Source organism: Triturus cristatus, chromosome 2_1 (assembly GCF_964204655.1).
Source record: "Triturus cristatus chromosome 2_1, aTriCri1.1, whole genome shotgun sequence".
NCBI classification, from domain to species: domain Eukaryota; kingdom Metazoa; phylum Chordata; class Amphibia; order Caudata; family Salamandridae; genus Triturus; species Triturus cristatus.
The window spans coordinates 431,385,252-431,408,630 of NC_140581.1; the positions used below are offsets into that span (position 1 = coordinate 431,385,252).

The 23,379-nt window shown below is 42.4% G+C and overlaps 1 long non-coding RNA gene across 1 annotated transcript in view; it reads left to right on the plus strand.

The window, feature by feature from the left end:
• The window catches only part of LOC146865414 (uncharacterized), a 341,143-nt gene that overhangs the window by 311,784 nt on the left and 5,980 nt on the right, over positions 1–23,379 (plus strand). The window contains exon 5 of the long non-coding RNA XR_014970150.1: positions 2,676–2,788. This is a non-coding gene — a long non-coding RNA (uncharacterized LOC146865414). The remainder of the gene's footprint in view (positions 1–2,675; positions 2,789–23,379) is intronic.

Genomic DNA, 23,379 nt, shown 5'->3' on the forward strand with positions numbered 1-23,379 from the left:
GCCTTTTTGTACTCCTTGAGTGATTTTACATAGAAATCCTTTTTATCCAGAGAGTAATCCCGTCTCCAGCGACGCTCAGCTTGCCTTAGAGCAAGTTTCTTCAATTTTAAGACATTAGAGAACCAACGTTGGGCCTCATGTGGATGCAGAATCTTAATTTTAAGAGAGAGTGGCAGTGGCATTGATGTTGATGAAGAGCTGGTTAATTCATACACATTAAAAACCACTCAAACACATTATGTGACAACTGACCTGTGGGGACATTTGCAAGGAACAGTGCCCTAAATGTTCCCACCTACAAAATACCTAAATGTAGCCAAATTAAAATCCAAAGTTAAAGACCAAGACATCTGTCTGCCACATTTAACAGGAAATTTTTTCTTACAGACCATATAGAGAACAGATACCTGGAGATATCAAACACTATTGGTTGGAAGTTGTCATATTTCAATATTCTAAGGGCCGTTTGGCAGCTAGTGATCCCTTGATTTCTGCAAATCTAGACTATCCACTTGTACCTGAGCTTTTTGTAGACTGGGCAGAAGAAAAGGACATGAACATCGGTGTCTTCTAAAGCTCCACATGAAGGGTCTTTCCGATCAAGCTCCTGACTCCAGGCGCTAGTAAGAATACGCAACAGCAGTGTACCATAACTACATTGTAGAAAGAGTTTCTTGGCTAAAACAGGCTGTATCTCGTCAAGGAATGTCTCTGCATGATAAACCTCTTTGGCCTAAAAAATATTTCAGCAAGAGTGCCCACGGTTGCACCTGTCAACAAAGAAGAACGGTTGAACCCCCTAAAACTATCCACAAGTTCCCTAGTGGATATTGCCTATACTGCTGCAGCGGGATCACTCCATAAGGAAGAAAATCCAATTCTGCGCTGGGTATCCCTGATATAGGAGAGCCAAGGTGAACTATTTGCCCCAGGTCTTTCCAATAATTCCTCCAAGGCAAGTCTATATGACATTAGCTCGGGGTGGATCAGATTCTCCTTCAATGGAGGAGAGGTCTTAGGCTGATTCCCTCCGGAATAGGGCTTAAGCCTAGATCTAAGTGAAGTGGAGTCAGGGGAGTGCTCAGGTGAAGATTCACCAGCTGCCTAATATAATAAATTTCACTAGCAAAATCTCGTTCGCGGGCTTGTGCCTCCACAACTCCGCCCCGTAGGTGATTGCTCCCAGAGCTTGTGTTTTGAAAAATCTCTATTAGTGGGCTAATAGGCTTATAAAGGAGGCCTGTTTGACTTTAGCAAGACTGCCAGTACTCTGCTTAAGTTTCAGCCTTTGTTTACAGCTGTGAAAGGACCAATCCATATGCTCATTAAGGGTTAAAGCTTTCACAATTGTTGTCCTTTTTGTGCCTCCTAAATTTGACAGTATCTGTGCTGCTTCTACGTCTGCTGCCATGTTCCCAGTACCTATTCATTATGCTAGGAATGCTACCAGTGTCATGATGAGTCTATGGTATGTTTCAGTGATCCTTATAATAAATAATTTAACTTAAAAGAAGTAAAAAAAAAATGACTTGTCAATGTTCATTTTTATACATGATTTTAATAAAAGACCGACCTCGCCAAAATATGCGAAAGGGCAATGCTTGATGTCCCAAACAGAGTTTCAAAAGTGACTATACCACCTTCTGCAGTTCTAAAACATGGCTGCTAAGGGACTATGTTATGTATGCAAACGTCACCCCCGCCCAGCATTTAGTTTGTAAAGGAAAATAAGTAGTATTACCCAAAATGTGGATTTGTTCCTGCAATACTCACAACCAGCAGTGACAACACCCATTCACAATGACAGTCTGACGTCTGGTGAGGAAGAGACCAAATATAATATGTGAAATGTGCAGTAAATGTTGCCTTATTCCGCAGCTCGTCTTTCTGTCTCTCTTTCTCCATCCTCACAATTTCTTTCCTCCGTCCCATCTCTCTCACTCTCATCGGACTTTCCACCTTTTCCTCCTGACTCCCTATCAGAGACAGACCATGTCAAAGACTAACCTGGATGACGGGCTTGTGGTACTTCCACAGATTATGAGCTGGTGACCAATATCCCAGTCCCCAGAGAAATTCAGCTTTTACATTGTAGTAATGAATCCTGAAGGAGCTGAGTTTTGCCTCTGAACTGGCTCAACGCAATCTATGAATCAGCACGACTCATGCTGTGCAGGGGCTCAGTTCTATGGGAACAGGAACTCTTCTCTGGTTCAGTGCTAGAAATGAACTGTCTTTAAAGAATCTCAACAGAACATCTGTGGAAGCTCAGCTCCATCTGCACAAACATTCTGCTTTATCTATGCAAGGGTACAGCAAAATGTGGCCAGGGACTCAGCTGTAGTGTTGTGGCCAGAGCTGCTGACCTTGGAACTGGGGAACTAGGATTGAGTCCCTGTATCAACTCTGCATCATGTGATCCAGGGCAAATTACTTAATCTACCTGTGCCTAAGAAACAAATATGACCTTGTGTAATGAAACTGGTGCTCGTGTAAAGTGCTCCATTACCTTCGGGTCAGGTTTACGCTATATAAAACTGTGAAAAAAGGTAATCTCTATCTGTGAATGAGCTCAACCCTACAGGAGGATGGGGTCTGTTTATTACAGAGCTCCACTCTCTGTGCATGTGTAGGAACTAATTTTATCTGTGTTGGAACTCATTTATGTATTCTAGGTAATCAGCTCATCTCTAGAAGTGCAACCAATTTCAGTTTTGGGTTCCACTACTTATTCATACAAGCACTGAAATATGGTTCTCGATCCCAGGCAGTCTTAATTCTTCGATTGGTAAGTTGCACAGTAACACTCTAGACATGTCATGCTTTGCACTACAAATGCACCACTCATCTTTGTTTACCTTGTTTTCTTAATCCACTCAACCATGCACGCTCTTCCTCCCATGTCTTCCTCACCATCTACACTTTGTTGTGAACTTTTTATGAAATAAATTGCTTTTAAGTCGTTTTCATATGTCCTTTTGGTCTATGTTTGAGGTGGGGAAATTTAAAAAGAGCAGCGAAGTACAGACAGAGCGAAGAAGTAAAAAAGGATGCAAAAGAGAAATGTAAGAGCTGGGAAGTGGTTGGTGGAGAAAAATTAAAGTGGAAGATGACAAGGAGAAGCAAAAGAGAAATTGGCATATAGAGACCGTGGCTACAGGGACAGCAGGTAGAATGAACTATGCCGACGCTCAGGTGACTGCCTATGTGATAAAAGTCAAAATGCACTGCCACACATGGGAAGGAAAAAGCAGACAAGGGCATAAAAGGAAAGGACAAAGAACTAATATGAACAAAGGGGGCTCATGTTGGAGCCACAAGAATTTAGACATTGGCCAGTGGGAGAAGGGAGGTGGTGCCCAATGGCAGTTCTTGCCATAGTGCGCGAAAATTCTAACTTTCAGCAGCAGCCGGAAAGTGGGTGATGAAACCTGTAAAAATGCGACCCTGCCTGAGGCAACCTCCATTTAAGATGGAAGGGCAGGTTCAGGGTCACAGTCCCTGCCCCAATGGTGAACTGTTGCATGCTGCTGCCTCCCTGACCTCTTTGCCTCGCCTGCCACCTTCCTGCCTTTAGATAGGTTTTTCTTGTGAGACTTTGATGTTTAAGTGCGCTTTTTGGGTTTTTCTGCAATGTTTTGTCGCATTTGTAGTGAGAAATTCATCGTTGGCCAAAAGGTAGGTAACCACCTTGGCATCAGACTCGATAAGATAAGGTGCGTTCCGGTTTCAGCTTTAATTATAACCCCATGGAGAGGTAATGGAGCAGCGGAAGGTGGGGTTTGGGTGATATAGCAAATATTTGTGGCAGCAATTATACTTTGACTGTCAGCAAGTGCTTGGAGGTGATTTGTCAGACAGTATTAGCACAAGGGGACCAAGATATGGCCGGGTTACCAAGGTCCATTTTCCAAACGGTGCCAGGGGGATCACATTTTGGGTTGCTCTGGCATGTCTTAGGGTCCAACTTCATGGTTGGCCCAAGGACGTTACCTTGGTATGAGGGAGTGGCTGAGTTCACTTTGTCAAGTACTAAGTAGGACCCCCAAGTGGAAATCTGGGGGGGGTGAAATCACATTTTCATGGAGATGGTGCTTGAAGGGCCAGCTCAGTGGGTAACCATGATATGAATTACAGAAATTTCTGGCAGAAAAGTTTATGTCTACCCATGTATTCATATCGATGTTCAATGTAAATTATATAAATATATGGAAGTGTGTCAATATCAGGACATTCTATTTATGTGTCTTTTGTAAGATAAATACGGTCTGAGAATGTTTAATTCTCAAAAACAAGTCCCAGGTTTATCAAAGGATTGCATTGCCAATGCATCATGCAGGCCAACGCAAGGGCAATGTAATCCTCAAATCAGATTTACCAAGCAGTGTTTGGCCACCTTGCATGTCTTGGTAAATCCAGAGCATTTAAGGCAGCTCAAGTAACTGTCAAGCGTTAATCTGCGTTGGAAAGTCATTACATGGGTTTGATGGTCTCAGGCTACTTAATTGCGTGGATGCTGGGGTGACACCAAGCTTGAGGTTTGACATTCCCTCTTCAGGCAGACATTTAAAAGAGGAGAGGCATCTGGATTGTGTCTCAGAAAAGGTGCATTAATATACAAGACTACAGTTGCCAATTTGAAGTTGGCATAGGGTAGTAGAAAGCAGGGTTGGAACCAGCTGACTACAAAAGTGAGTCAGCCTGGGAGACAGTAAGGTTCAGAGGTTGGCACCTAGATTGTGCTTCAATTGAGTCTTTGAAATATGTCTGTGTAATGGATTTGGAGGTTGCCTCCCTTTTCGCCATGTTTTCCAACCACCAATTCCACTCACAGAGATGGTATGGAGGCCCAATAGGTAAACCACAGTGTTGGAAATGGCCCTTTCTGCAGGGTCACCCCCAAACATTTTGCCTTCCTCCTCCAATTTTTGCTTAATTCGTTTTTGTAGGCTTCGGACTCTGTGCACTTTATCACTGCTAACCTCTGCTAAAGTGCTTGTGTTCACTCCTTAAACATGGTAACATTGGCATCTACCCAATGGCTGTATTTAATTTACATATAAGTACCTTGTAAAGTGCACTATATGTGTCCAGGGCCTGTAAATTAACTGCTACTAGTGGGCCTGCACCATTGATTGTATCACCCACTTAAGTACCCCTTTGAACATGTCTCTGGTCTGCTACTGTAGAGCCTGTGTGTGCAGTTTGAACTGCCGTGTTGACCTGGCAAGCTAACACTCTAGCTAGGCCCAAACCTTCTCTTTTATACATACAAGTCACCAATAGGCCCTGGACTTCCCAAGGGCAGGGTGCAGTGTATTTAAAAAGTAGAGCATGTACTTTCTAAGTTTTACATGTTCTAGTAGTGAAAAACATGTTTTTCACTTCTGCAAGGCCTATCTCTCTGAAAAGAAGAGCCTTCACAGGTTTCTTTAAGGTTTTCTTGTAGATTTATTAATGGTACAGCATCCCAGCAGAGAGCAACTTCTCATACATCCAATGGCTCTCTTCAACTGTCCCCACTTAGAATCTTCCCCATGTCATTCTACAAGTAACTAGGTAACAGTCCATGACATCTCCTGGCTGGAGATCTCTGCATATCTCCCTTTTATACAACAACAAATACAGTGTAAACACTATTATGGAAATACAGAAGGATCAATAAATTTAACATATTTGTTTCTCTAATAATACATTATATAAATGCAAAATCAAAATTAACATTTTTACTTTCTAATTATATTACCAGAAAACATCTTATAACCTTTGTACATTGCAAACATAAATAAAAATGCTATTTCCAATTTATGGCATTAGGAAACATAAATCAATATTCTTATTTCCCAACTTATGTTTCCAGGAAACATCCTATGGTCTTTGTACTTTGCAAACGTTTCCTAAACTCCACATCGTATCATCTTCCAATATCACGATATTGGACTTCACGCCTTTGATTTTTAAAGGTCCCAAATATTTACTTTCACCCTTACGGACCCATTCATTCTTCCGCACCACAACCCAATCACCAACATGCAATGTCATATGCTTAACTCCCTTTCTAAAATTATAAGTGTCTTTCATCTTCCGTTGACCCACTTCCACTTTCTTCAACACTTCCTCACGATCAATCCATATCTTATCCTTCTTATATAACCAAACAGGACATTCCTTTTTCCCTGGTTCTCTACCTTTAAGGGACACAAAAGGGGCTATTCCAGTACTAGAATGAGGGGTAATCCTATGAGCCCACATCATTTTTTGCAACTCCTCCCTCCATGACAAACCATTTGCAAGGGATAACTGAATGTTTTCCATTATTATTCGGTTAACCCTTTCCACCAAACCGTTAGCTTGAGGTCTAAAGAGAGCTACCTTTTCATGAACAATGCCCATTGTTGCAAGATACTCTTGCATCTCCCTTGAAACAAATTGCACACCATTGTCGGTCACTATACTGCCTGGTATACCTTCCTCCAGAAAGATTCCCTCAAGGAATTTTATTACGTTACCAGTATTGATTTCACCCATTGTCCCTATCGTGAACCATTTAGAGTGATAATCTACTAAGACTAAAATGAACTTATCTCTTAACCCCAACTTGTTCACTGGCCCTATAAAGTCCATGGCTAACTTCTCCCACGGTCTTGATGGAAATTTCGTACACTCCAATGGGGGTTGACGTACCACTTTAGACTTGTCACTGTTTAAACAAATTTGACAATTTTTTACTAAAGCTTCAACTTCTGAATCTACACCAGGCCACCAAAAAGATTCCCTCACTCTTCGTTTTGACATTCCTTGCCCAGGATGACCTTCATGAATTATGTTAAGAATATGTTTCCTCACATCTTTAGGAGGTACAACTTGCCATCTTGTCATAACATTTCCGTTACTCAAGCTTAACTCTTCTCTAATTTTGAAAAATTCCACAAGTTCCAAATCCTTGCAGTCTTCAGAATTCCAACCATTAATGATCTTACCTCCTACCTTCCTTAATACAGGGTCATTTTCCATAGCTTTGCTCCATTCTTCAGGCAATAAAGCAACAACATCAATCTTACTAATAAAGTCAGTATTTGTGTTCACACAAATCTCATCAGACTTCACATCAAGAGGCATCCTTGATAAGTAATCAGCGACTACATTCTTTACTCCTTTAACATATTCGATCTCATAATTAAATTCTAAGACAGACAATAGCCATCTAGAAATTCTTGGGGTTATACTCCCTTCTAACCCTCTTCCACCCTTGAAGATGTACAACAATGGCTTGTGATCAGTTCGTACTTTGAAAGGGAGACCCCATAGGTAAAACTTAAAATGGCACATCGCCCAACAACATGCCAAGGCTTCTCTTTCAATTACTGAATATGACTTTTCAGCAGCTTGTAATCTCCTTGAAGCAAAACCAATGATCCGCTCCTCCCCACCGATAATTTGAGATAACACTGCTCCAACACCAACTCCACTCGCATCTGTAGTTAAAAAGGTTTTAGCACTCACATCAAAACGTCCTAAAGTAGGTGCTTCAGATATTTTCCTTTTTATAAGATCAAAACTTTCTTTACAACTTTTTGACCATTCAAAGAGAATATTTTTTTTCATAATTTCTCTTAATGGTTCAACAATCTCAGTAAAGCTATTTACGTATTTTGAACAATACTCCGCTAATCCCAAAAAGGATCTAAGCTCATCCTTATTAGTTGGTTCAGGAGCCATTGTAATAGCATCAACAATACTTTTCTTAGGTCGTATTCCCTCTGAACTCACCTCATGCCCCAGATATTCAACCTTTTCCTTTCTCAATTGACATTTTTCCTGTTTGATCGTCAGATTATATTTTTCTAACCTTTTCATCACTTCCTCAAACAACTTATCATGATCTAATAAATCATTCCCAGCAATCAAGATGTCGTCTTGGAAACACCAAATCTTCTGCATATCACCAAAAATGTTCTTCATTGCCCTTTGAAAGACGGCTGAAGCCGACGCCAAACCAAAAGGCATCCTCTTGTACCTGTACGCACCAAGAGGTGTAGCAAAAGAGGTCAAATGCCTGGATGATTCATGTAGCTTAATCTGATGGTAAGCGGCAGACATATCAAGGACACTAAAAATCTTGCCCTCACCCATTGTTGACAACATCTCCGATATATTAGGCAAGGGTTCTCTGTCTACCCAAATGTTTTTGTTAAGATCTCGTAAGTCTATGCAAAGACGAATTTTGTTTCCATCCTTAGGGGCAATCACAATCGGAGCCAACCAATCAGAAGCCTCAATTGGTTCTATGATGCCTTGCTTCCACAAATTATCTATTTCCTGACGTAAAGGTTCTAGCATGAGGTTAGGGACATTTCTCACCTTATGGACAACAGATTTGGCAGTTTCTTTTAAAATAATTTTATGTGCAAATCCCTTCAATAATCCTAACCTAGAACTAAAAACATTAGGATATTTTTCAAAAATTTTTACATCATCATTTACATTATGGACATTACATTTTTCCAATACCATAACCGGTTCTTTGGCATTAGGATTGATGATGATATTTAGATCCTTCTGATGGCGCCATCCTAGAAGGTCTGATCCATAATCTGTGATATATATTCTGCCCCTAACTGCCTCACCCTTAAATTTTAAAGTCATAAAAGCCATACTTAGAATTTCAATCCTTTTCCCCGCATAACCTACTGCACGTATATCAGGGTTTTGCATGACAAGACCACTGCCCCCAGGCCAGTTATTTTCAAAGGACTTATTTGATATTAGAGTATATAAACTCCCCGAATCAGCCAACAATCTTATCTCTTTTTCGTTGATCAAAATATTACAATGTGGCTTTTCTAGCTTATCAGTACTTTCCATCTTTATATTGGGCGTATGTCCCCCAAGGCTTTCTTTTATTTCTACTACACTTTGTTCTCCATCGACCATTAGTAGAATATCATCAACATATTCACAAATATCCTCCACCTCTTGAACCTGGTTTCTCACAAGCCCTTTTGTGCGACACATTTTTGCAAAATGTCCTCTCTTTCCACAATTTCTACATAGTGTTCCTCTTGCCATACAATTAAGACTTGTAGCTATGTGTCCAGGAGCGCCACATCTAAAACATTTAATTTCCCTAGGCTGGAAATTAGTTTTTTCAAATTGAGGTGGATATTTTTTGGTAGCACTATTGGCTTTTACTTCCATTTTTCTCTCTTTCTTTTCAACAAGTTCAACTTTCTCTTGTTTAAAATTGCTAATAGGTCCTTCCATTTCTTTGATCCATATGTCGGTATGCTCCATTCCTTTCGCAATCTGTATTGCTTCATCTAAGGTATACTCCTTCATTAGCAATTTTTCTCTTATCTTTTTGTTATTGGTGCATCTTACAATTTGATCTCTTATTAAGGAGTCATTTAGTTGTTCAAATTTGCATGTTATGGCCAATCCTCTTAGCGTAGATACATATGATTTGATATCTTCACCTTCCTTTTGACTTCTTGTGAAAAATTTATGACGTTCAAGCACAACATTAGTCTTAGGCGTAAAATGCAATTCTAACATTTGCAGCGACATGTCATAAATATTGCAAGGTTGACCATCTCCCATTCCTAAAGAGATTTCAGGTATCTCTTCGTATACTCTCCTGCCTTCGACACCTAAATGATGTAAAAGAATAGCTTGGCGTCTAACTGGGCCATATTTGTCTCCACCAATAGCTAAAAGGTAGGTTACAAACAATTTCTTCCATTGTAACCAAGGTATAGATGGTTCCCCTGGTGATGATAGGAAGGGTGGAGGGGATGACATAGTTTGGTCAGACATGACACCTGTAAGGAAGGAATAGTTAGAAATAAATAAATAAATATATTTAAAAAAAAAAAAATATATATATATATATATATATATATATATATATATATATATATATATATATATATAATATATTAAACAACTATATTTATAATGACTTATTGTCAGTGTAAGTAATTTCTCAAAAATTACTATGAATTTATCTGTTTTCTTTGTTATTTGTTTTCATTTGAAATGTGCTTGCTTCCTTGTAGATGATAGTCTCTTCTCAGTGTTTGTAGTATTGAAAGTCCTTTTTTAGTGTTGTTACATTGACAGTCTGTTTTATTTGGACCATAGAGAGGTACTTGTTGAAGAGAAATTCAGGTATGGTGCTTTGTTTTAAAAGAAGCTGATGATTCCCAGTTATTTAAATAGTTATTTAAATTGCTTGTCTTGGACTGCTGAGATTAGAAATGTTCAAAATAAAGGTTTCCTTTGTCTGCGCGCTTGTGTTTACTTTAGAAGTTGATCGTCTTGGTTGAGTGCTTGAAAGTAAACACTCTAAGTAATAGCTTTCTACGCGCGCTGTTATCTATTTTTAAAGGGTGATCCTTTTAAGTATGCATTTCACGATGTGGCATACACGGATATGTTCAGTTGTAATCACTTAGCAAGAATATATGCTTTAATGTTCTTTTAAGCAACGCTAAACATCCTTTTAAATATGCATTTCACATCTAGTATATGCGAATATATTTACTTGGAAACACTCAGTCTTCAGATGTATTATAGATAAAATTTATACTAGTAAACAAGAACAAATGGTGTTCATCTGGTTTCTTTAAGTAGTATGTCCCAAAGTGAACAATGTTTAAGGCTATGCACAGTTAAGAATATACGCGTGGATAGTTATTGATAACTTGCTCCAGAAAAATTACTTCATTCAGAGAATAGTCTTGTTTATATTATGTATTTAAGTAATTTTCAGTTCCACAGAGTAAGTAGTTTCAATTTGTTTTGATCTTGCCTTAATCTTTTGTTGTAAATCCAAGGATGGGATGCTGAATTCTGCTCCTTGCGCAGCTGGTCAACTCGTCGCCATGAAAAGAAGAGCCTTCACAGGTTTCTTTAAGGTTTTCTTGTAGATTTATTAATGGTACAGCATCCCAGCAGAGAGCAACTTCTCATACATCCAATGGCTCTCTTCAACTGTCCCCACTTAGAATCTTCCCCATGTCATTCTACAAGTAACTAGGTAACAGTCCATGACATCTCCTGGCTGGAGATCTCTACATACTCCCATAGGATAACATTGAGATTACCTTATTACACTTTATAAGTGTAATCTACAGTTGGGAAAAGAATGGACCCCTGAGTTTGGTGTCTCTGGTATCATAATTTAAAATCATAACTTATGGTGAAGTCGTATTTGAAACTGTAATTCTGAAAATGCCACTTTTAGAAAGTTTGGGATTCAGAGGGGTAAAGAAGCCCTTATCACCAGCCGCTGTGGGCCTCTAACAAATTGCACAAATCATACAAGGAGGCTGTGTGGTTTTAAGTCACTTTACTAAAAACTAGGGCAAGTGAATCAATAAACTTGGCCTGTGTTATGTTATGTTATGTTACTGTCCATTTATGAAGAGCACATCCACCAGACAGTCTCTTGGTGCTCGGTAGCGAGTCAACTTCAACCTCTCTTAGTGGTATGCCTGTCAGTGTTTTCAGGAGTCTCCTAAATGTAGCAAGATCCAAGGAGGACCTTAGGTCCAAAGGCAGGCTATTCCATATACGAGGAGCGATAATGGAAAACCGACGCCCTCCGATCCTTTGTTTTTTCCAAGGTGGAGTTGTCAAGAGGTGAAATTTACTCAATCTTAAAGCTCTGGTTGGGTGGTATTTTGTGATCCTAGACTTCATGAAAGCAGGGTAATTCAGGTAGAGAAACTTAAAAACCATGCAGCATGGTTTGAACATGGATCTCTGTACAACTGGCAGTCAATGAAGGTCCATCGTTGCCTGGGAGATATGGCAATGTTTGGGCAAGGTGTACATCAGTCGAACAGCCTGGTGAACCAAATATGGAATTTGCCTGCCCCTGAAGGGACAAGACAAATAAGAAATACAACTAGCTCTTGTCCTGATGAGAAGTTTATTGATTCACTTGCCCTAGTTTTTGAGTTAAGTGACTTAAAACAACACAGCCACCACTATGTTTTGTGCAACTTTTAGAAAGTTGGCCTTTTTGTACTTAAGCCTTTTGGTGCCTTTTGCCTGTCGCTGAATACTCATCTGGGTTGGGTGAAAGCTGGGCTTTCTACATTCTCTCTAGACAGCCACACAAAGGCAGCATAGGTGTGACTGATGGGCCATCCACATCCTGATGGGTCATCCTTGGCAGGATTGGAGGGAGGAGCTGACACTTACACCTTAATAGGCTGTGTCCTGTATCAACACAAAGGGCTGGGTACCCCCCTGTAGTGAGTCTGGAGCCAGGGAAGGAAGGGTAGGGACTCTCTGCACTGCCAAGGCCTCTCTCTATTTGTCACTGTATTTCATATTGCAATGATTTTAATTAATCTAACAATAAAAACATTTGCTTACTTACTTACTCTTCTAGAAGTCTCCCACACTTCAAAGGCACAACTGGGCATGTTACGTTAATTCATGTTATGTTATCTTATGTTATGTTGAGGCCACTTGTTATAGTGCTGCGACTCCCATTCGAAGGTGTAACTTGGTACTCATCTAATTTCCAAACCTGCCAAAATGCATTTAGAACAGCCACATTTTCAAGAGCCTTTTAAATTTGCCTAACTCTGTACAAAGGCGACTATGCAAAGGAAGTCTGTTTCAGTACAGTAGTGCGAGGTAAGAAAAGGATCTGCCCCATGTCATGAACTGTGAATTTGGGTAATCTGTAGTGGTACTTTATTTGTGGATCTAAGCTGTCTGGAGGGGTGATTATAGCTGAGCCTACTAAATAGATAGGAGCTTTGCTAATTAGAGCCTTGTGCGTAAAATAGCGTAGCTTAAAGATAGAGCACTACCTGACTTGAAGCAAGGCATTCAGAATGGGTGCTGACGGAGAGCATGAGGGAAGACTGCAGACCAGTCAGGCAGCTGCATTATGCTAAACCTGTAGCTTGGACGTCAACATGTCGTTTGCCGCTACAAGCAGCGCATTTCCATAGTCCAAACGGCTTGTAATCAAAGCCCGGACTAGGGTTTGCTTGGAGGTTGGTGGAAGCCAGAGAAAAACATTCCTGAGCAGGGGCATGGTGGCAATGCAAAAGTCAGAGGTAGCGATGACCTGCTCCTTCATAGAGAGTGTCTGGTCCAGTTTCACGCTGAGGTTTTTTGTTTTTTACTACCTGCATCGAGACAGGGCCAAACCTAATTTGGAGGTCCACCTATCAGTGGACCAGAGCTCTTGAGCTTACTGAACAGGAGAATCTCTGTCTTGTTGCTATCTAATTGGAGACAGTTACTTTCTTGTCATCCAGCTTGCAATGTATCTCATGCAGTCTGCATATCAGTATTTGACCTTAATGAGGTCGTGCCCAAAAGAGTTGACAAGTTGGGTGTCATCAGTGTAAGATATCATCTCAAACTCGAAGGATGTAACAATTTGAGCAGTGGGAGCCACGTAAGTATTAAATAATGTCAGGCTCAAGAAGGAGCCCTGCGGAACCCCTTCATTGACTGGCATTGCCCGTGACTTAAAGGAGTCCAAGAAAATAGTCTACGTTCGATTTTCCAGAAAATCCATGAGACAGTCCAGCGCTTTGCCATAGATGCCCACATTATACAACCTGTGGATAAGAATGGTGTGAGAAATGGTGTTGAAAGCTGCTGAAAAGTCCAACAGCACCCACATAGCCGGAGTGCCACTGCCCAAGGACAGTTTGATGGCATCTCTGACCACCAGCAGTGCAGTCTCCACACTGTGCAATGATCTGAAACCTGATCGTGAAATGTCCAATAACTCGCACTCTTCCAGAAAGAGGGGTTAGCTGTATGTTTACCAAGCTTTCCAGGATTTTACCTGAAAGAGGAAGCAGCGAGATGGGACGGTAATTATAGCGTTTTTCCGGATCAGCATTAGGCGTCTTTAAAATTGGAGAAACCAGCGCGGATTTCCGAACTACAGGATTTTTTGCTGAATTCAAGGAGAGGTTCAAAAGAACCATGACGGAAGATGCAATCACGTCGGCTAGACAGGCAGTCATGCTGGTAGGGCGCAGACCTAACGGAGAGCCAGATGTGGCGCGGGCCAGCAGCCCTAGAGTTTGCTCGAGGGTGCAAGCTTGGAACCGCTCTATATAGGAGCTGGCCTTCGAAGGAGGCTTATTGAAATGAATCACTTCCTCTAGCTGTCTCAGGGTCTCAGGGAAGTTCTTATAGATTATACAAAGTTTCTCCTCAAAGAAGTTAGCCAGTGAGACACACAAATGAAATGATGCGATGCTGGAATAGCCCAGACGCAAACACGAGGTTTTGTAAAATAATTTAGAGCTTTAAAAAGTTCTTTCGCCGAATTGCCAGGTTGATTGAGTTTTAATGTTAAGTAGATTTTGCAGACAAGTTTAATATGTTTGTGGTAGCTATTGAGCAAAGATTTACAGACTTCTCTACCCGAAGATAATGTAGTCTGATGCCTTCTCCATTCGAGCTGTCTGTCCTCTGCTTTTTCAGTTCTTAATACAACTGAGTACCAGAGGGCCTGGCCTCTGCCTGCAAAAGTTTAAAGTGAGCAATCATCAAACGCACATGCAAGGCAGCTGTGATACCCGGCCTTACCCATAATTACATCAGTGCCCTGTGTAGTCTCTAAGGGGCAGATTTATGAGCCCCTTGCGCCACTTTTGCGTCACTTTTAACATGGGAAAAGTGACGCAAAAGTGGCGCAAGGGGCTCATAAATCTGCCCCTAAGTGTTCAAAGACTTTAGAAAATGAATCAAGAGAGACTGCTGACTTCCATTGTCTTCTTTCTCTGCCAGTCACTCCACTGGCCTTAACAGAGTGGATATCATTAGAGATTTTCAGCTTCACCAAGTAGGGTTTAGACCACGTGAGGGGCTCCGATCTTTGCCGCCGGGTAGATTGTGGAAATAAGGTCTAAAGTGACCTACCTCTTGAGTGGGGCCAGCTACTATTTGTTTGAGGCCCAGCATACCCATATCTGACATGAGGTGGCTCACTCCTGTTTTCTCTGAAGTCGCCCAGAAGCAAAATATTTTGGGAATATAATACATGTGGTGCGAAGTAATCCGCTAGCAGGTAGTTATATTCCTTTTTTTTTAACCACTTACGATGGTAAATGTGCGACCCCTTCCAATAATTTGTTGCCTAAATCTAGATTCTAAAAATGCACCGTTCCCAGGGCCAGACTGGACATAGCAGGCACCGGGCGTTTCACCGGTAGGCCGGAAGATGGAGGCCGGTTGTGGACGGGTGGGGCCATTTTTTTTATTGGGGGACGGTTTTGCAGCTGAGTTGCAAAATCAGCCCCTTGTAACAAAAGAGCAGCAGCAGTGTTCCCGCCTGTTCCTCCTAGCTCCCCGGCCCCCCCAGGGCCGGTCAGATGTAATTGACTGAGCTGGTTTGCAATCCTAGTCCGGCCCTGACAGTTCCACCCAATCTGTTAGAACGGTGTCAATGAGTGTTATGTGGACTGTGTCTCGGAATGCGATTCCAATACTGCCTCAGTCTGGACTCACGGTCCATTTTCTGAAAGGGCTTGTGGAATACAGGGGAGATCGGTTGAATTCAACCAAGTTTCAGTGAAAAAGGAAGAGGAGTCAAAAGGTCCTATCTTCCAATAGAGTGTTTTAACATGAATCTAATATTGCAATATAGACCACTTATGTCCTGGGGCATCCCTAAAGGACTAGAACTAGTACCCGGCCTGTAAGTAGCCCGAGGCCTTTTGCTATTGTGGTGTTAAAAGCGGTGGAGTAAACAGTCCTTTTGGTATAAGTACTGGACCCTTGAGACCACTAACTCAGTACACTTCTGGACCTTTGGATACTTTGCCAGGAAGAAGGAGTGCTGTGCTGCTGAAAGGACTGTCACTCTGCTGGACCGCTAATATTCTGGACTCCTGCTTTGCTGTGCTGACCTGCTTCCTGCTGCCCTCTTGCCTGGGAGTGAGAGGGACTGGACCTACATCTCTTCAACCTAGGACCAATGTGACTCAAAAGGCTTGCTGGTTTACCTCCTGATTGAATTCTCAAGGGCATTAAAATATTCCAACTCATCTGCCTACAGAACCTAGTTTCTGCCGTCTGAGAGTTTTGCCCTGCTAAGTGTGCCAATCCAGTCCTGGGCCCTTGGAAGTGGGTATAAAGTGCTGCAACTGCCAAAATTGAAGCATTACCGTTGTTGCGCCACTCGGAACCATCGCATCCCTATAGATGCCATTGCATCACCTCTGCTGAAACGATCAAGGACATTACATCACCGACGGTGTGGCACATCCCCTCCATTCCCAATGCATCTCAACTTTGTGCAGCTCAAAGAAGACACATCCCTGACATTCTAAGAATTGACACTGACACATTACCTCCTGTGCTCCTTGCTTCTTGTCTTCGATGTCAACGCTACCGCAAACCAAGGTACTGTTTCAGCGGGCCAACGGTGGCCCCTATATCTGACCTACGCTCTATCACGGTCGGCTTGAACTTTTGGATTTGACCCAATCAAGTGTGACCAGATATCTCCGGTTGACGCTTTATGCTTTTAAGCACTACATTTCAGTTCATTCTTTAAAAATTTGTAACTCCGGTTATACTTATTGTATTTTTGTCTTTTTGGTATTGTCTTGTTTTGTTCAATAAATTAAGCTCTATTTTTCTTCCTAGGTGTAATATCTTTTTGTGTGGTGTTTTCGCTGTTTTACAGTTTGAAGTGTTGCACAAATACTTTACACATTACTTTTCTTCAGTTAAGCCTGATTGCTCTTTGCCGAGCTACCAGAGGGTGAGCAAGGGCTAATTTAGGGTGTATATCTGACTTAACCTGATTAGGATTGTGGATCCTGCTTGGATAGGGTGCATACCTCTGCCAACCAGAAACCCTATTTCTAAGACACACAATGGCAATGGTCCAGGGCACACCATGCTGCCACAGCAGAAAGCTTTGATGGGCGCAGTGACAAGTGCTGTCCATGCACAGTGACATGCTGATCCTTTCTGTCAGTCTATTACAAGTTCAGCTGCCAAATACCTAGACAAGAGGCACTCAAAGCATTCTGTGGGGTGGACTGTGAGAGGTCAGCAGCACTGAGCAGCTGCAACAAGGCACTGTGGAAAATCGCACCCTACATGTGTCCCTTCTGTGGTGCTCATGTACTGTCCTGCATAAACTGAGCTACATAGCAATCATGAGGTAGAGAAGCACAGTGATGGGCTGCTCTCAGCAGCGGCCTCTCCATTAGGGCAGAGGAGCGCCGCCACCCTGCCACCAACCAAAAAATAAAACAATAATAAAACTGGTTTAAAACTTGTTTTATTTTAATCCCCCTGGACCCACCCCCAGGACTCTGATGAGTCTTGAGGGCGGGGGCAGGGGGATGACACTGTGGTGGGGAGTGGTAGTGCTCCTCCTTGTCCCTTCTCTGCGCATGAGGGTTTAGCTGGCCGTTTCAGGCCGGCCAAACCCTCATGCACAGTGAAGCTTTCTCCAGCCCCAACTGCATTGCTGGGGCTTGAGAAAGCATGCACAGGCTCCCAGTCTGCCTGGCTGGGAAAAGTCTTAGCGCTCACGCCAATTCTGACACTGCTTTCATGCAGCATCAGGATTGGCCTCAGTGCACTCTGGGACCCTGTGCCCAGAAGAGCACAATGCAGCTGACGGCATCGGTCAGGTACGTTTTTTCTTAAAATAATTATTAATTTGTATCCCGACTTTGCCCCTCTCCAGCTCCCTCATCTGGCTTGCCCTGCCACTCTGGCAGGGGACGGGCCGCTACTGGCTGCTCTCCTCCGCTGCCTGCATACTGACTGTTAGAGTAATTGCACGACTGTTAAAGTAACTATGTAACATAAACTACTTGTTCAACTAGCAACCTGATGCACATACTGCCTGACAGGACATGGCTGGCCCTCCTTCTGGGATAGAACAGGCAGCCAGGAACATTTTACTAAGAAGCTGCCTAAGGGTACCATCTTTTAAAAGTTCCTGCCCTCACTAAAAAGGGCTGGTGCCACCCACCATCAACCACAGATTTTTTCTCCCGACACCTGCTGCCCAAACAGTGCTCTGCCCAGGCATTCCCTGAAATAAGAAACTAAGATATCATTTGATACTGCAAATGATCAAAAAATGTAAACAGAACAAATTATTACATTAAAAACGCCTCGTTATGAGCCAGCATAACTGAGAAAACACACCAACAAAAGACATTACACTTTGTCATGTATTCACACATCCAGAATCAATACTGGACTTAAACCACTTATGGGATGTTTTGGGTTCTTTATCCCTATAAGTGTGTATCCGTTTCTGTGGATTGTGTGTTTCATGAGCGTCGACGCGTTTTGATAGGCTTTGTTTTATGCCCCTATCTTCCTCAAGACCATAGATAGAGGTTTTCTCTCAGTATTCAGTGCTTCTTTCGTTATTGATGTCGTTACTATGCCAACATCGTTCTCGTGCTTCAATTTCTATCCGTCTATACAGCTCGGATGGTATTGGGGATCAAGCCTGTGTGAAATCCTTCGTGTGCCTTCCACCCCGTGTCCTTTTTTATGGTACACTGATATTCTCCCGCATTGTCCGAAGCAGGACCAAGAAGTTTCCCCGCATTCACGAAACTATCGGCGCGCTCAAGGCTATATGGGACCCACAATACGAAGGACTATTTATCCACAAGGGTCCCGGTTATAAGCCTTCCGCTGTTTCAGCTAAGGACAATCGACATTCTACGGACAATGCGGGAGAATATCAGTGTACCATAAAAAAGGACACGGGGTGGAAGGCACACAAAGGATTTCACACAGGCTTGATCCCCAATACCATCCGAGCTGTATAGACGGATAGAAATTGAAGCACGAGAACGATGTTGGCATAGTAACGACATCAATAACGAAAGAAGCACTGAATACTGAGAGAAAACCTCTATCTATGGTCTTGAGGAAGATAGGGGCATAAAACAAAGCCTATCGAAACGCGTCGACGCTCATGAAACACACAATCCACAGAAACGGATACACACTTATAGGGATAAAGAACCCAAAACATCCCATAAGTGGTTTAAGTCCAGTATTGATTCTGGATGTGTGAATACATGACAAAGTGTAATGTCTTTTGTTGGTGTGTTTTCTCAGTTATGCTGGCTCATAACGAGGCGTTTTTAATGTAATAATTTGTTCTGTTTACATTTTTGATCATTTGCAGTATCAAATGATATCTTAGTTTCTTATTTTTCTCATGTTCAAATTGAATATATTGTTGGGATTATATCTTCTGCTTAGATCAATGTTAAGTAGGGACTAGAATAGATTGAATTTTAAATGGTGATGCATAACTTGTTTTATAAACAATAAATTGTAACTAATAATTTTTTTAAATAACGTGAGAGTGTGACTATTATGTTTTTGAATTACACTGGTTTGTATATACAGTCAAGGGACTGCTAGCAGACACTTGTAAAAAGTATCCTATTCCCTTGATCTTATAAGGGATCTCTCTCTACTTTCTCACAATTCCCTGAAATAAGCATCCATGAATCTGCAGCCTGAGCTGTGGCACACAACTTTGGAGAGGGGGGGGCATTTGAAGCCCTTTTGGCGCACCTCCCAAAACACAGTCTGGGATAAAGGCATGCCCACTGTTCAAACCATGGTTGCCTAAACGACAGTGATGAGATAACGGGAAAATACTCCTCTGATGAGAAATAACCTAAAAGGGCTCAAGCAGGAACTGCAGAAAGAATGGAAAGAATCCCTGAAACAGGAACTACTGGGCTCATCGAGTTGAGGGACCTTGTCAGCCTGACGGATCTCTCTTTTTCTCGTGTTTCATAATAGTTCACAATGTGAACATTTGTGACTCTCAATGTCACTTTTATACATTGCGATTTAAGTTTTGAAATTTCCACATTTTGCCGCTGAGCGCAGGTTTTGGCAATGGGAAAACTTTACTATAACAGGTTCATTATCTACAACCGTTTTAAGTGTGAGAAACTACCAGTGATACTACTGAACTTATAATGTCAACAAACAGTAATATATATGGAAATGTGGTGTCTGTACACATTTTCTATTTGCGTCTCCTATAAGAAAAGTGGTAAATAAGCTTAATAAAATGATAGCAGAGGATGGTTTACCCCTGAATAGTGAGGGGAAAGGAGAAATATAGGACAGAGTAGGAGGAATTGAAGTCCAGATGCGGCAGTCTGAACATCGGCAAAGAGTGGTGGAATCCGGCAAACGTTGACGGTGCGGCGGAACGAAGAGAGGCGGCGTGAGTATGAACGGTTTTTTGAAGAGTGTTAGATTGTGGTGTGTTTTATTTGTATGATGTCTTGCGAAGTTGGGATGCATGTTGAGTGATTGTGGTTATTAGTACTGGTTCGGAACACGTGCAAATCAGAGAATTCGGTAAACAGGCTCAAGAGAAGTCCAAGATCCCGGGATAGTATTATAATGTAATTGTCTGAGAAATTGTGAGAGTCGTGAAGCGCTGTCGACTGCTCAATTGTGTCAGGGAACTTTGTGTGAGTGAGGGAATCACTTGTTGTGAGACACTTCAGGTACCGGGGGTGGATCACGATGAGTTAGTGACCCACGCAGGTCGGAGGTCATAGCAGATGCGTGTTCTTCTGTGAGTGTTCTATCGTTCTTTTAGTGGACAGACAATTACTTGTTATTGTAACTGTAAGTTATTGTGTCTGTGGTAGGACCGGTTACTTGGTTAATAACTTTGGGTTATACAGTTACTTGTAGAAGTGAATGTGTGAGCGAATGTACTAAGCGAAATTGTAAAGGCGGGCTTGCCGGTGCAAGGAGTGAGTAGTGACGTCAGGGTGCACCGCGCTGAGATTGGTCGGTAGGTGTAACGCCACACTGGGATTGATTGCTTTGCGAGTGTAGTCGACTATTGGATTGTGGGTTGCCAATCAAGTGATTGTCATGATGCGTTGTTTTCGGGTGTTGCGAGACTTGTGCAGAGGTGACAGAGGGGTGGTGACTCGTGTTGGAGATGAAGCTCCACCGGAGGATACCCCTGCACATTATATGGCAACGAATGTGGGTTTACATACAATTGTTTGGCTTCAGAATTGGCATAACATCACAGAGAAGGAAGAGGAATTGGCTTTCCCTCATTATGGGTCATTTCGTATGGATGTTCTGTACCAGCTGAGGGGGGTTATGGCTGCCCTTAAACCTCCACATAGTCCCACACAATTTGAGGCTTTAGACGCCTGGATGAGAGCGGCATTAGCAATGGAACGAGAGACATCACAGGGACGAATGACGAGAGCAATGAAGGCACACCAAGATGCCAGATGGGATGCACAGCTGAAACGATGGAGAGTAGACACTATAGAAGGAGAGCGCTTGTATCCCTTTTGAATGTTAGCAGGAGAATCAGAGGGAAAAAGTAAGAAAGATGAGGATAGTGATACAGGTGATAGTTTCCTGGACAGGCTCTTGGCAGAATGACCTCCACCTTGTGACTCCAAGATAGAGACAGAGAGGTCACAGCTACTAGAAGAGACAGGGGGAGCAGGGCAGGCGGGGTTTGAAGAACAGCCCAATGGAGTCAAGAGACAAATAGCCATGGTACGGATCCCGGGAGTGTCAGGGGGAATGAAATACCCTAATTACGAACTAGCCCAGTCTGCAAGGAATACACAGTTACCAGATGCCTTGTCAGTGGCAGTTTCTATTGGACCAGTAGTCCCCATATATATTACTGATTAGAGACAGAATGACAGTCAGCAATACACTGGTGACAGGGAAGAGACAATATCTGGGGGAAGTCTTACGCAAACTGGAGCAGGTTTAGGACAGGTACTGGTGGCTTATAGTACTCCATTACCTGCTACTGCAGATCCATCACGAATGGATAGTGGGTCAGAAAGATGTTGCAGAGTTCTTGCAGATTAAATTACACAGATAAGGAGTTGGAAGAAATATGAACCGTTGGGTTGAAAGCTCAGATTAGAGAACTGACAATAGGCATGCAAGCTTTGAAAGCATTCGACAGATGGGAAGAGAGGTGGGCCAAAAATAAAAACGCTAAGACCGGAATAGGTACCACCTCATCTCAGGGGGGAGGGACGGAAGCTACTGGAAATTTCCCTTTGAGAGGAGTGCAGAATGGAGGGTATGTACACGTGCGATGGAGCAGAGGTGATTTGGCTGCTTTTATGAATGATTTTCCGCAGCTGAGGGAAAAACTTGCGGAATGGTATAAGCAGATAGACCGGTTTGTCAAGATCTCGAAGGTGTTGTGGATTGATTTGAACACTCTGTTTGATATAGTGGTTCCGGCTGATTTGTGGGCTGCATGCAAAATTGCTATTGAATGGCCAACAGCAGAACCACCTAGAGACTCTGTAACGCATGGTCCTTCACCTGATGTCATGAGGAAATATGACCAAGTAATTACTTGGTTGCAGTCTAAGGTAGCACCGCAGATTGTTGATTGGCTTAAAATTGACCGTACTATGCCAGAGCCTAAGGAATCAGTGCATGATTATTATGAACAATTGTTACTAGCATTCAAACAGCATAGTGCATTGGATACTATTGATCCGAAGGATATGGGACAGTTTGTCTCTAAGTTTGTGTTGGGTTTGAGGTCTGATATCAGTCTGATGATACAGCACCACCTGAAATGTTGGCAGAATAAGTCGGTGGACGAAATACTGCGGTATGCTAAATATTGTAGTGATCAAGTAGAATCAGCACAAAAGAAATTGAAAGACAAGGTGATGTTGGCTCAGTTGAGAAGCGCCAACTACATGCAGGGGGTTGGAGGAGGTACAGGTCGAGGCAGAGGAAGCAGCCGAGGTATGGGTCAGCAAATGGCCACCCAACCAGGTCAGGGACGAGGAAGTGGAACAGAAATTAGTACAAGTGAGTGGGTGGCACAACAGAAAAAGGTGACTGCCTGCTATTACTGTCACTAGACGGGACATTGGAAGTGCGAGAGTCACTTGAATCCGGCTAATCAGATTTCATATGAGGGAGAGGGACACATGAGCGAGACTCTACAGACAGTGACTCGACCTAGGTCCATGTACTGAGGTTGTGAGTCACAAGTACAGGTGCCACAGCCTCCCAGAATACCCACGTACAATCAGGCATATCAACAGATGCCATATTTTGAATTACGAGATAGATACGCTCCATCTCAGGACCCTCTACAGTACCAGAGGGGGTTGCAGGAAGAATGCCCTCTCGATACCATCTTGGAGGTAGATCAGAGTGGGCCGTTTGTAGATGCTGATGTGAACGGATATCCTGTTACCTTTTTATTAGATACTGAAGCTGCGCGTTCCACAGTAAGAACAGATGTGGTCCCCAATCTATCTCTTTCAGGTCACTCGATACAAGTAGTAGGTGTCAGCAATC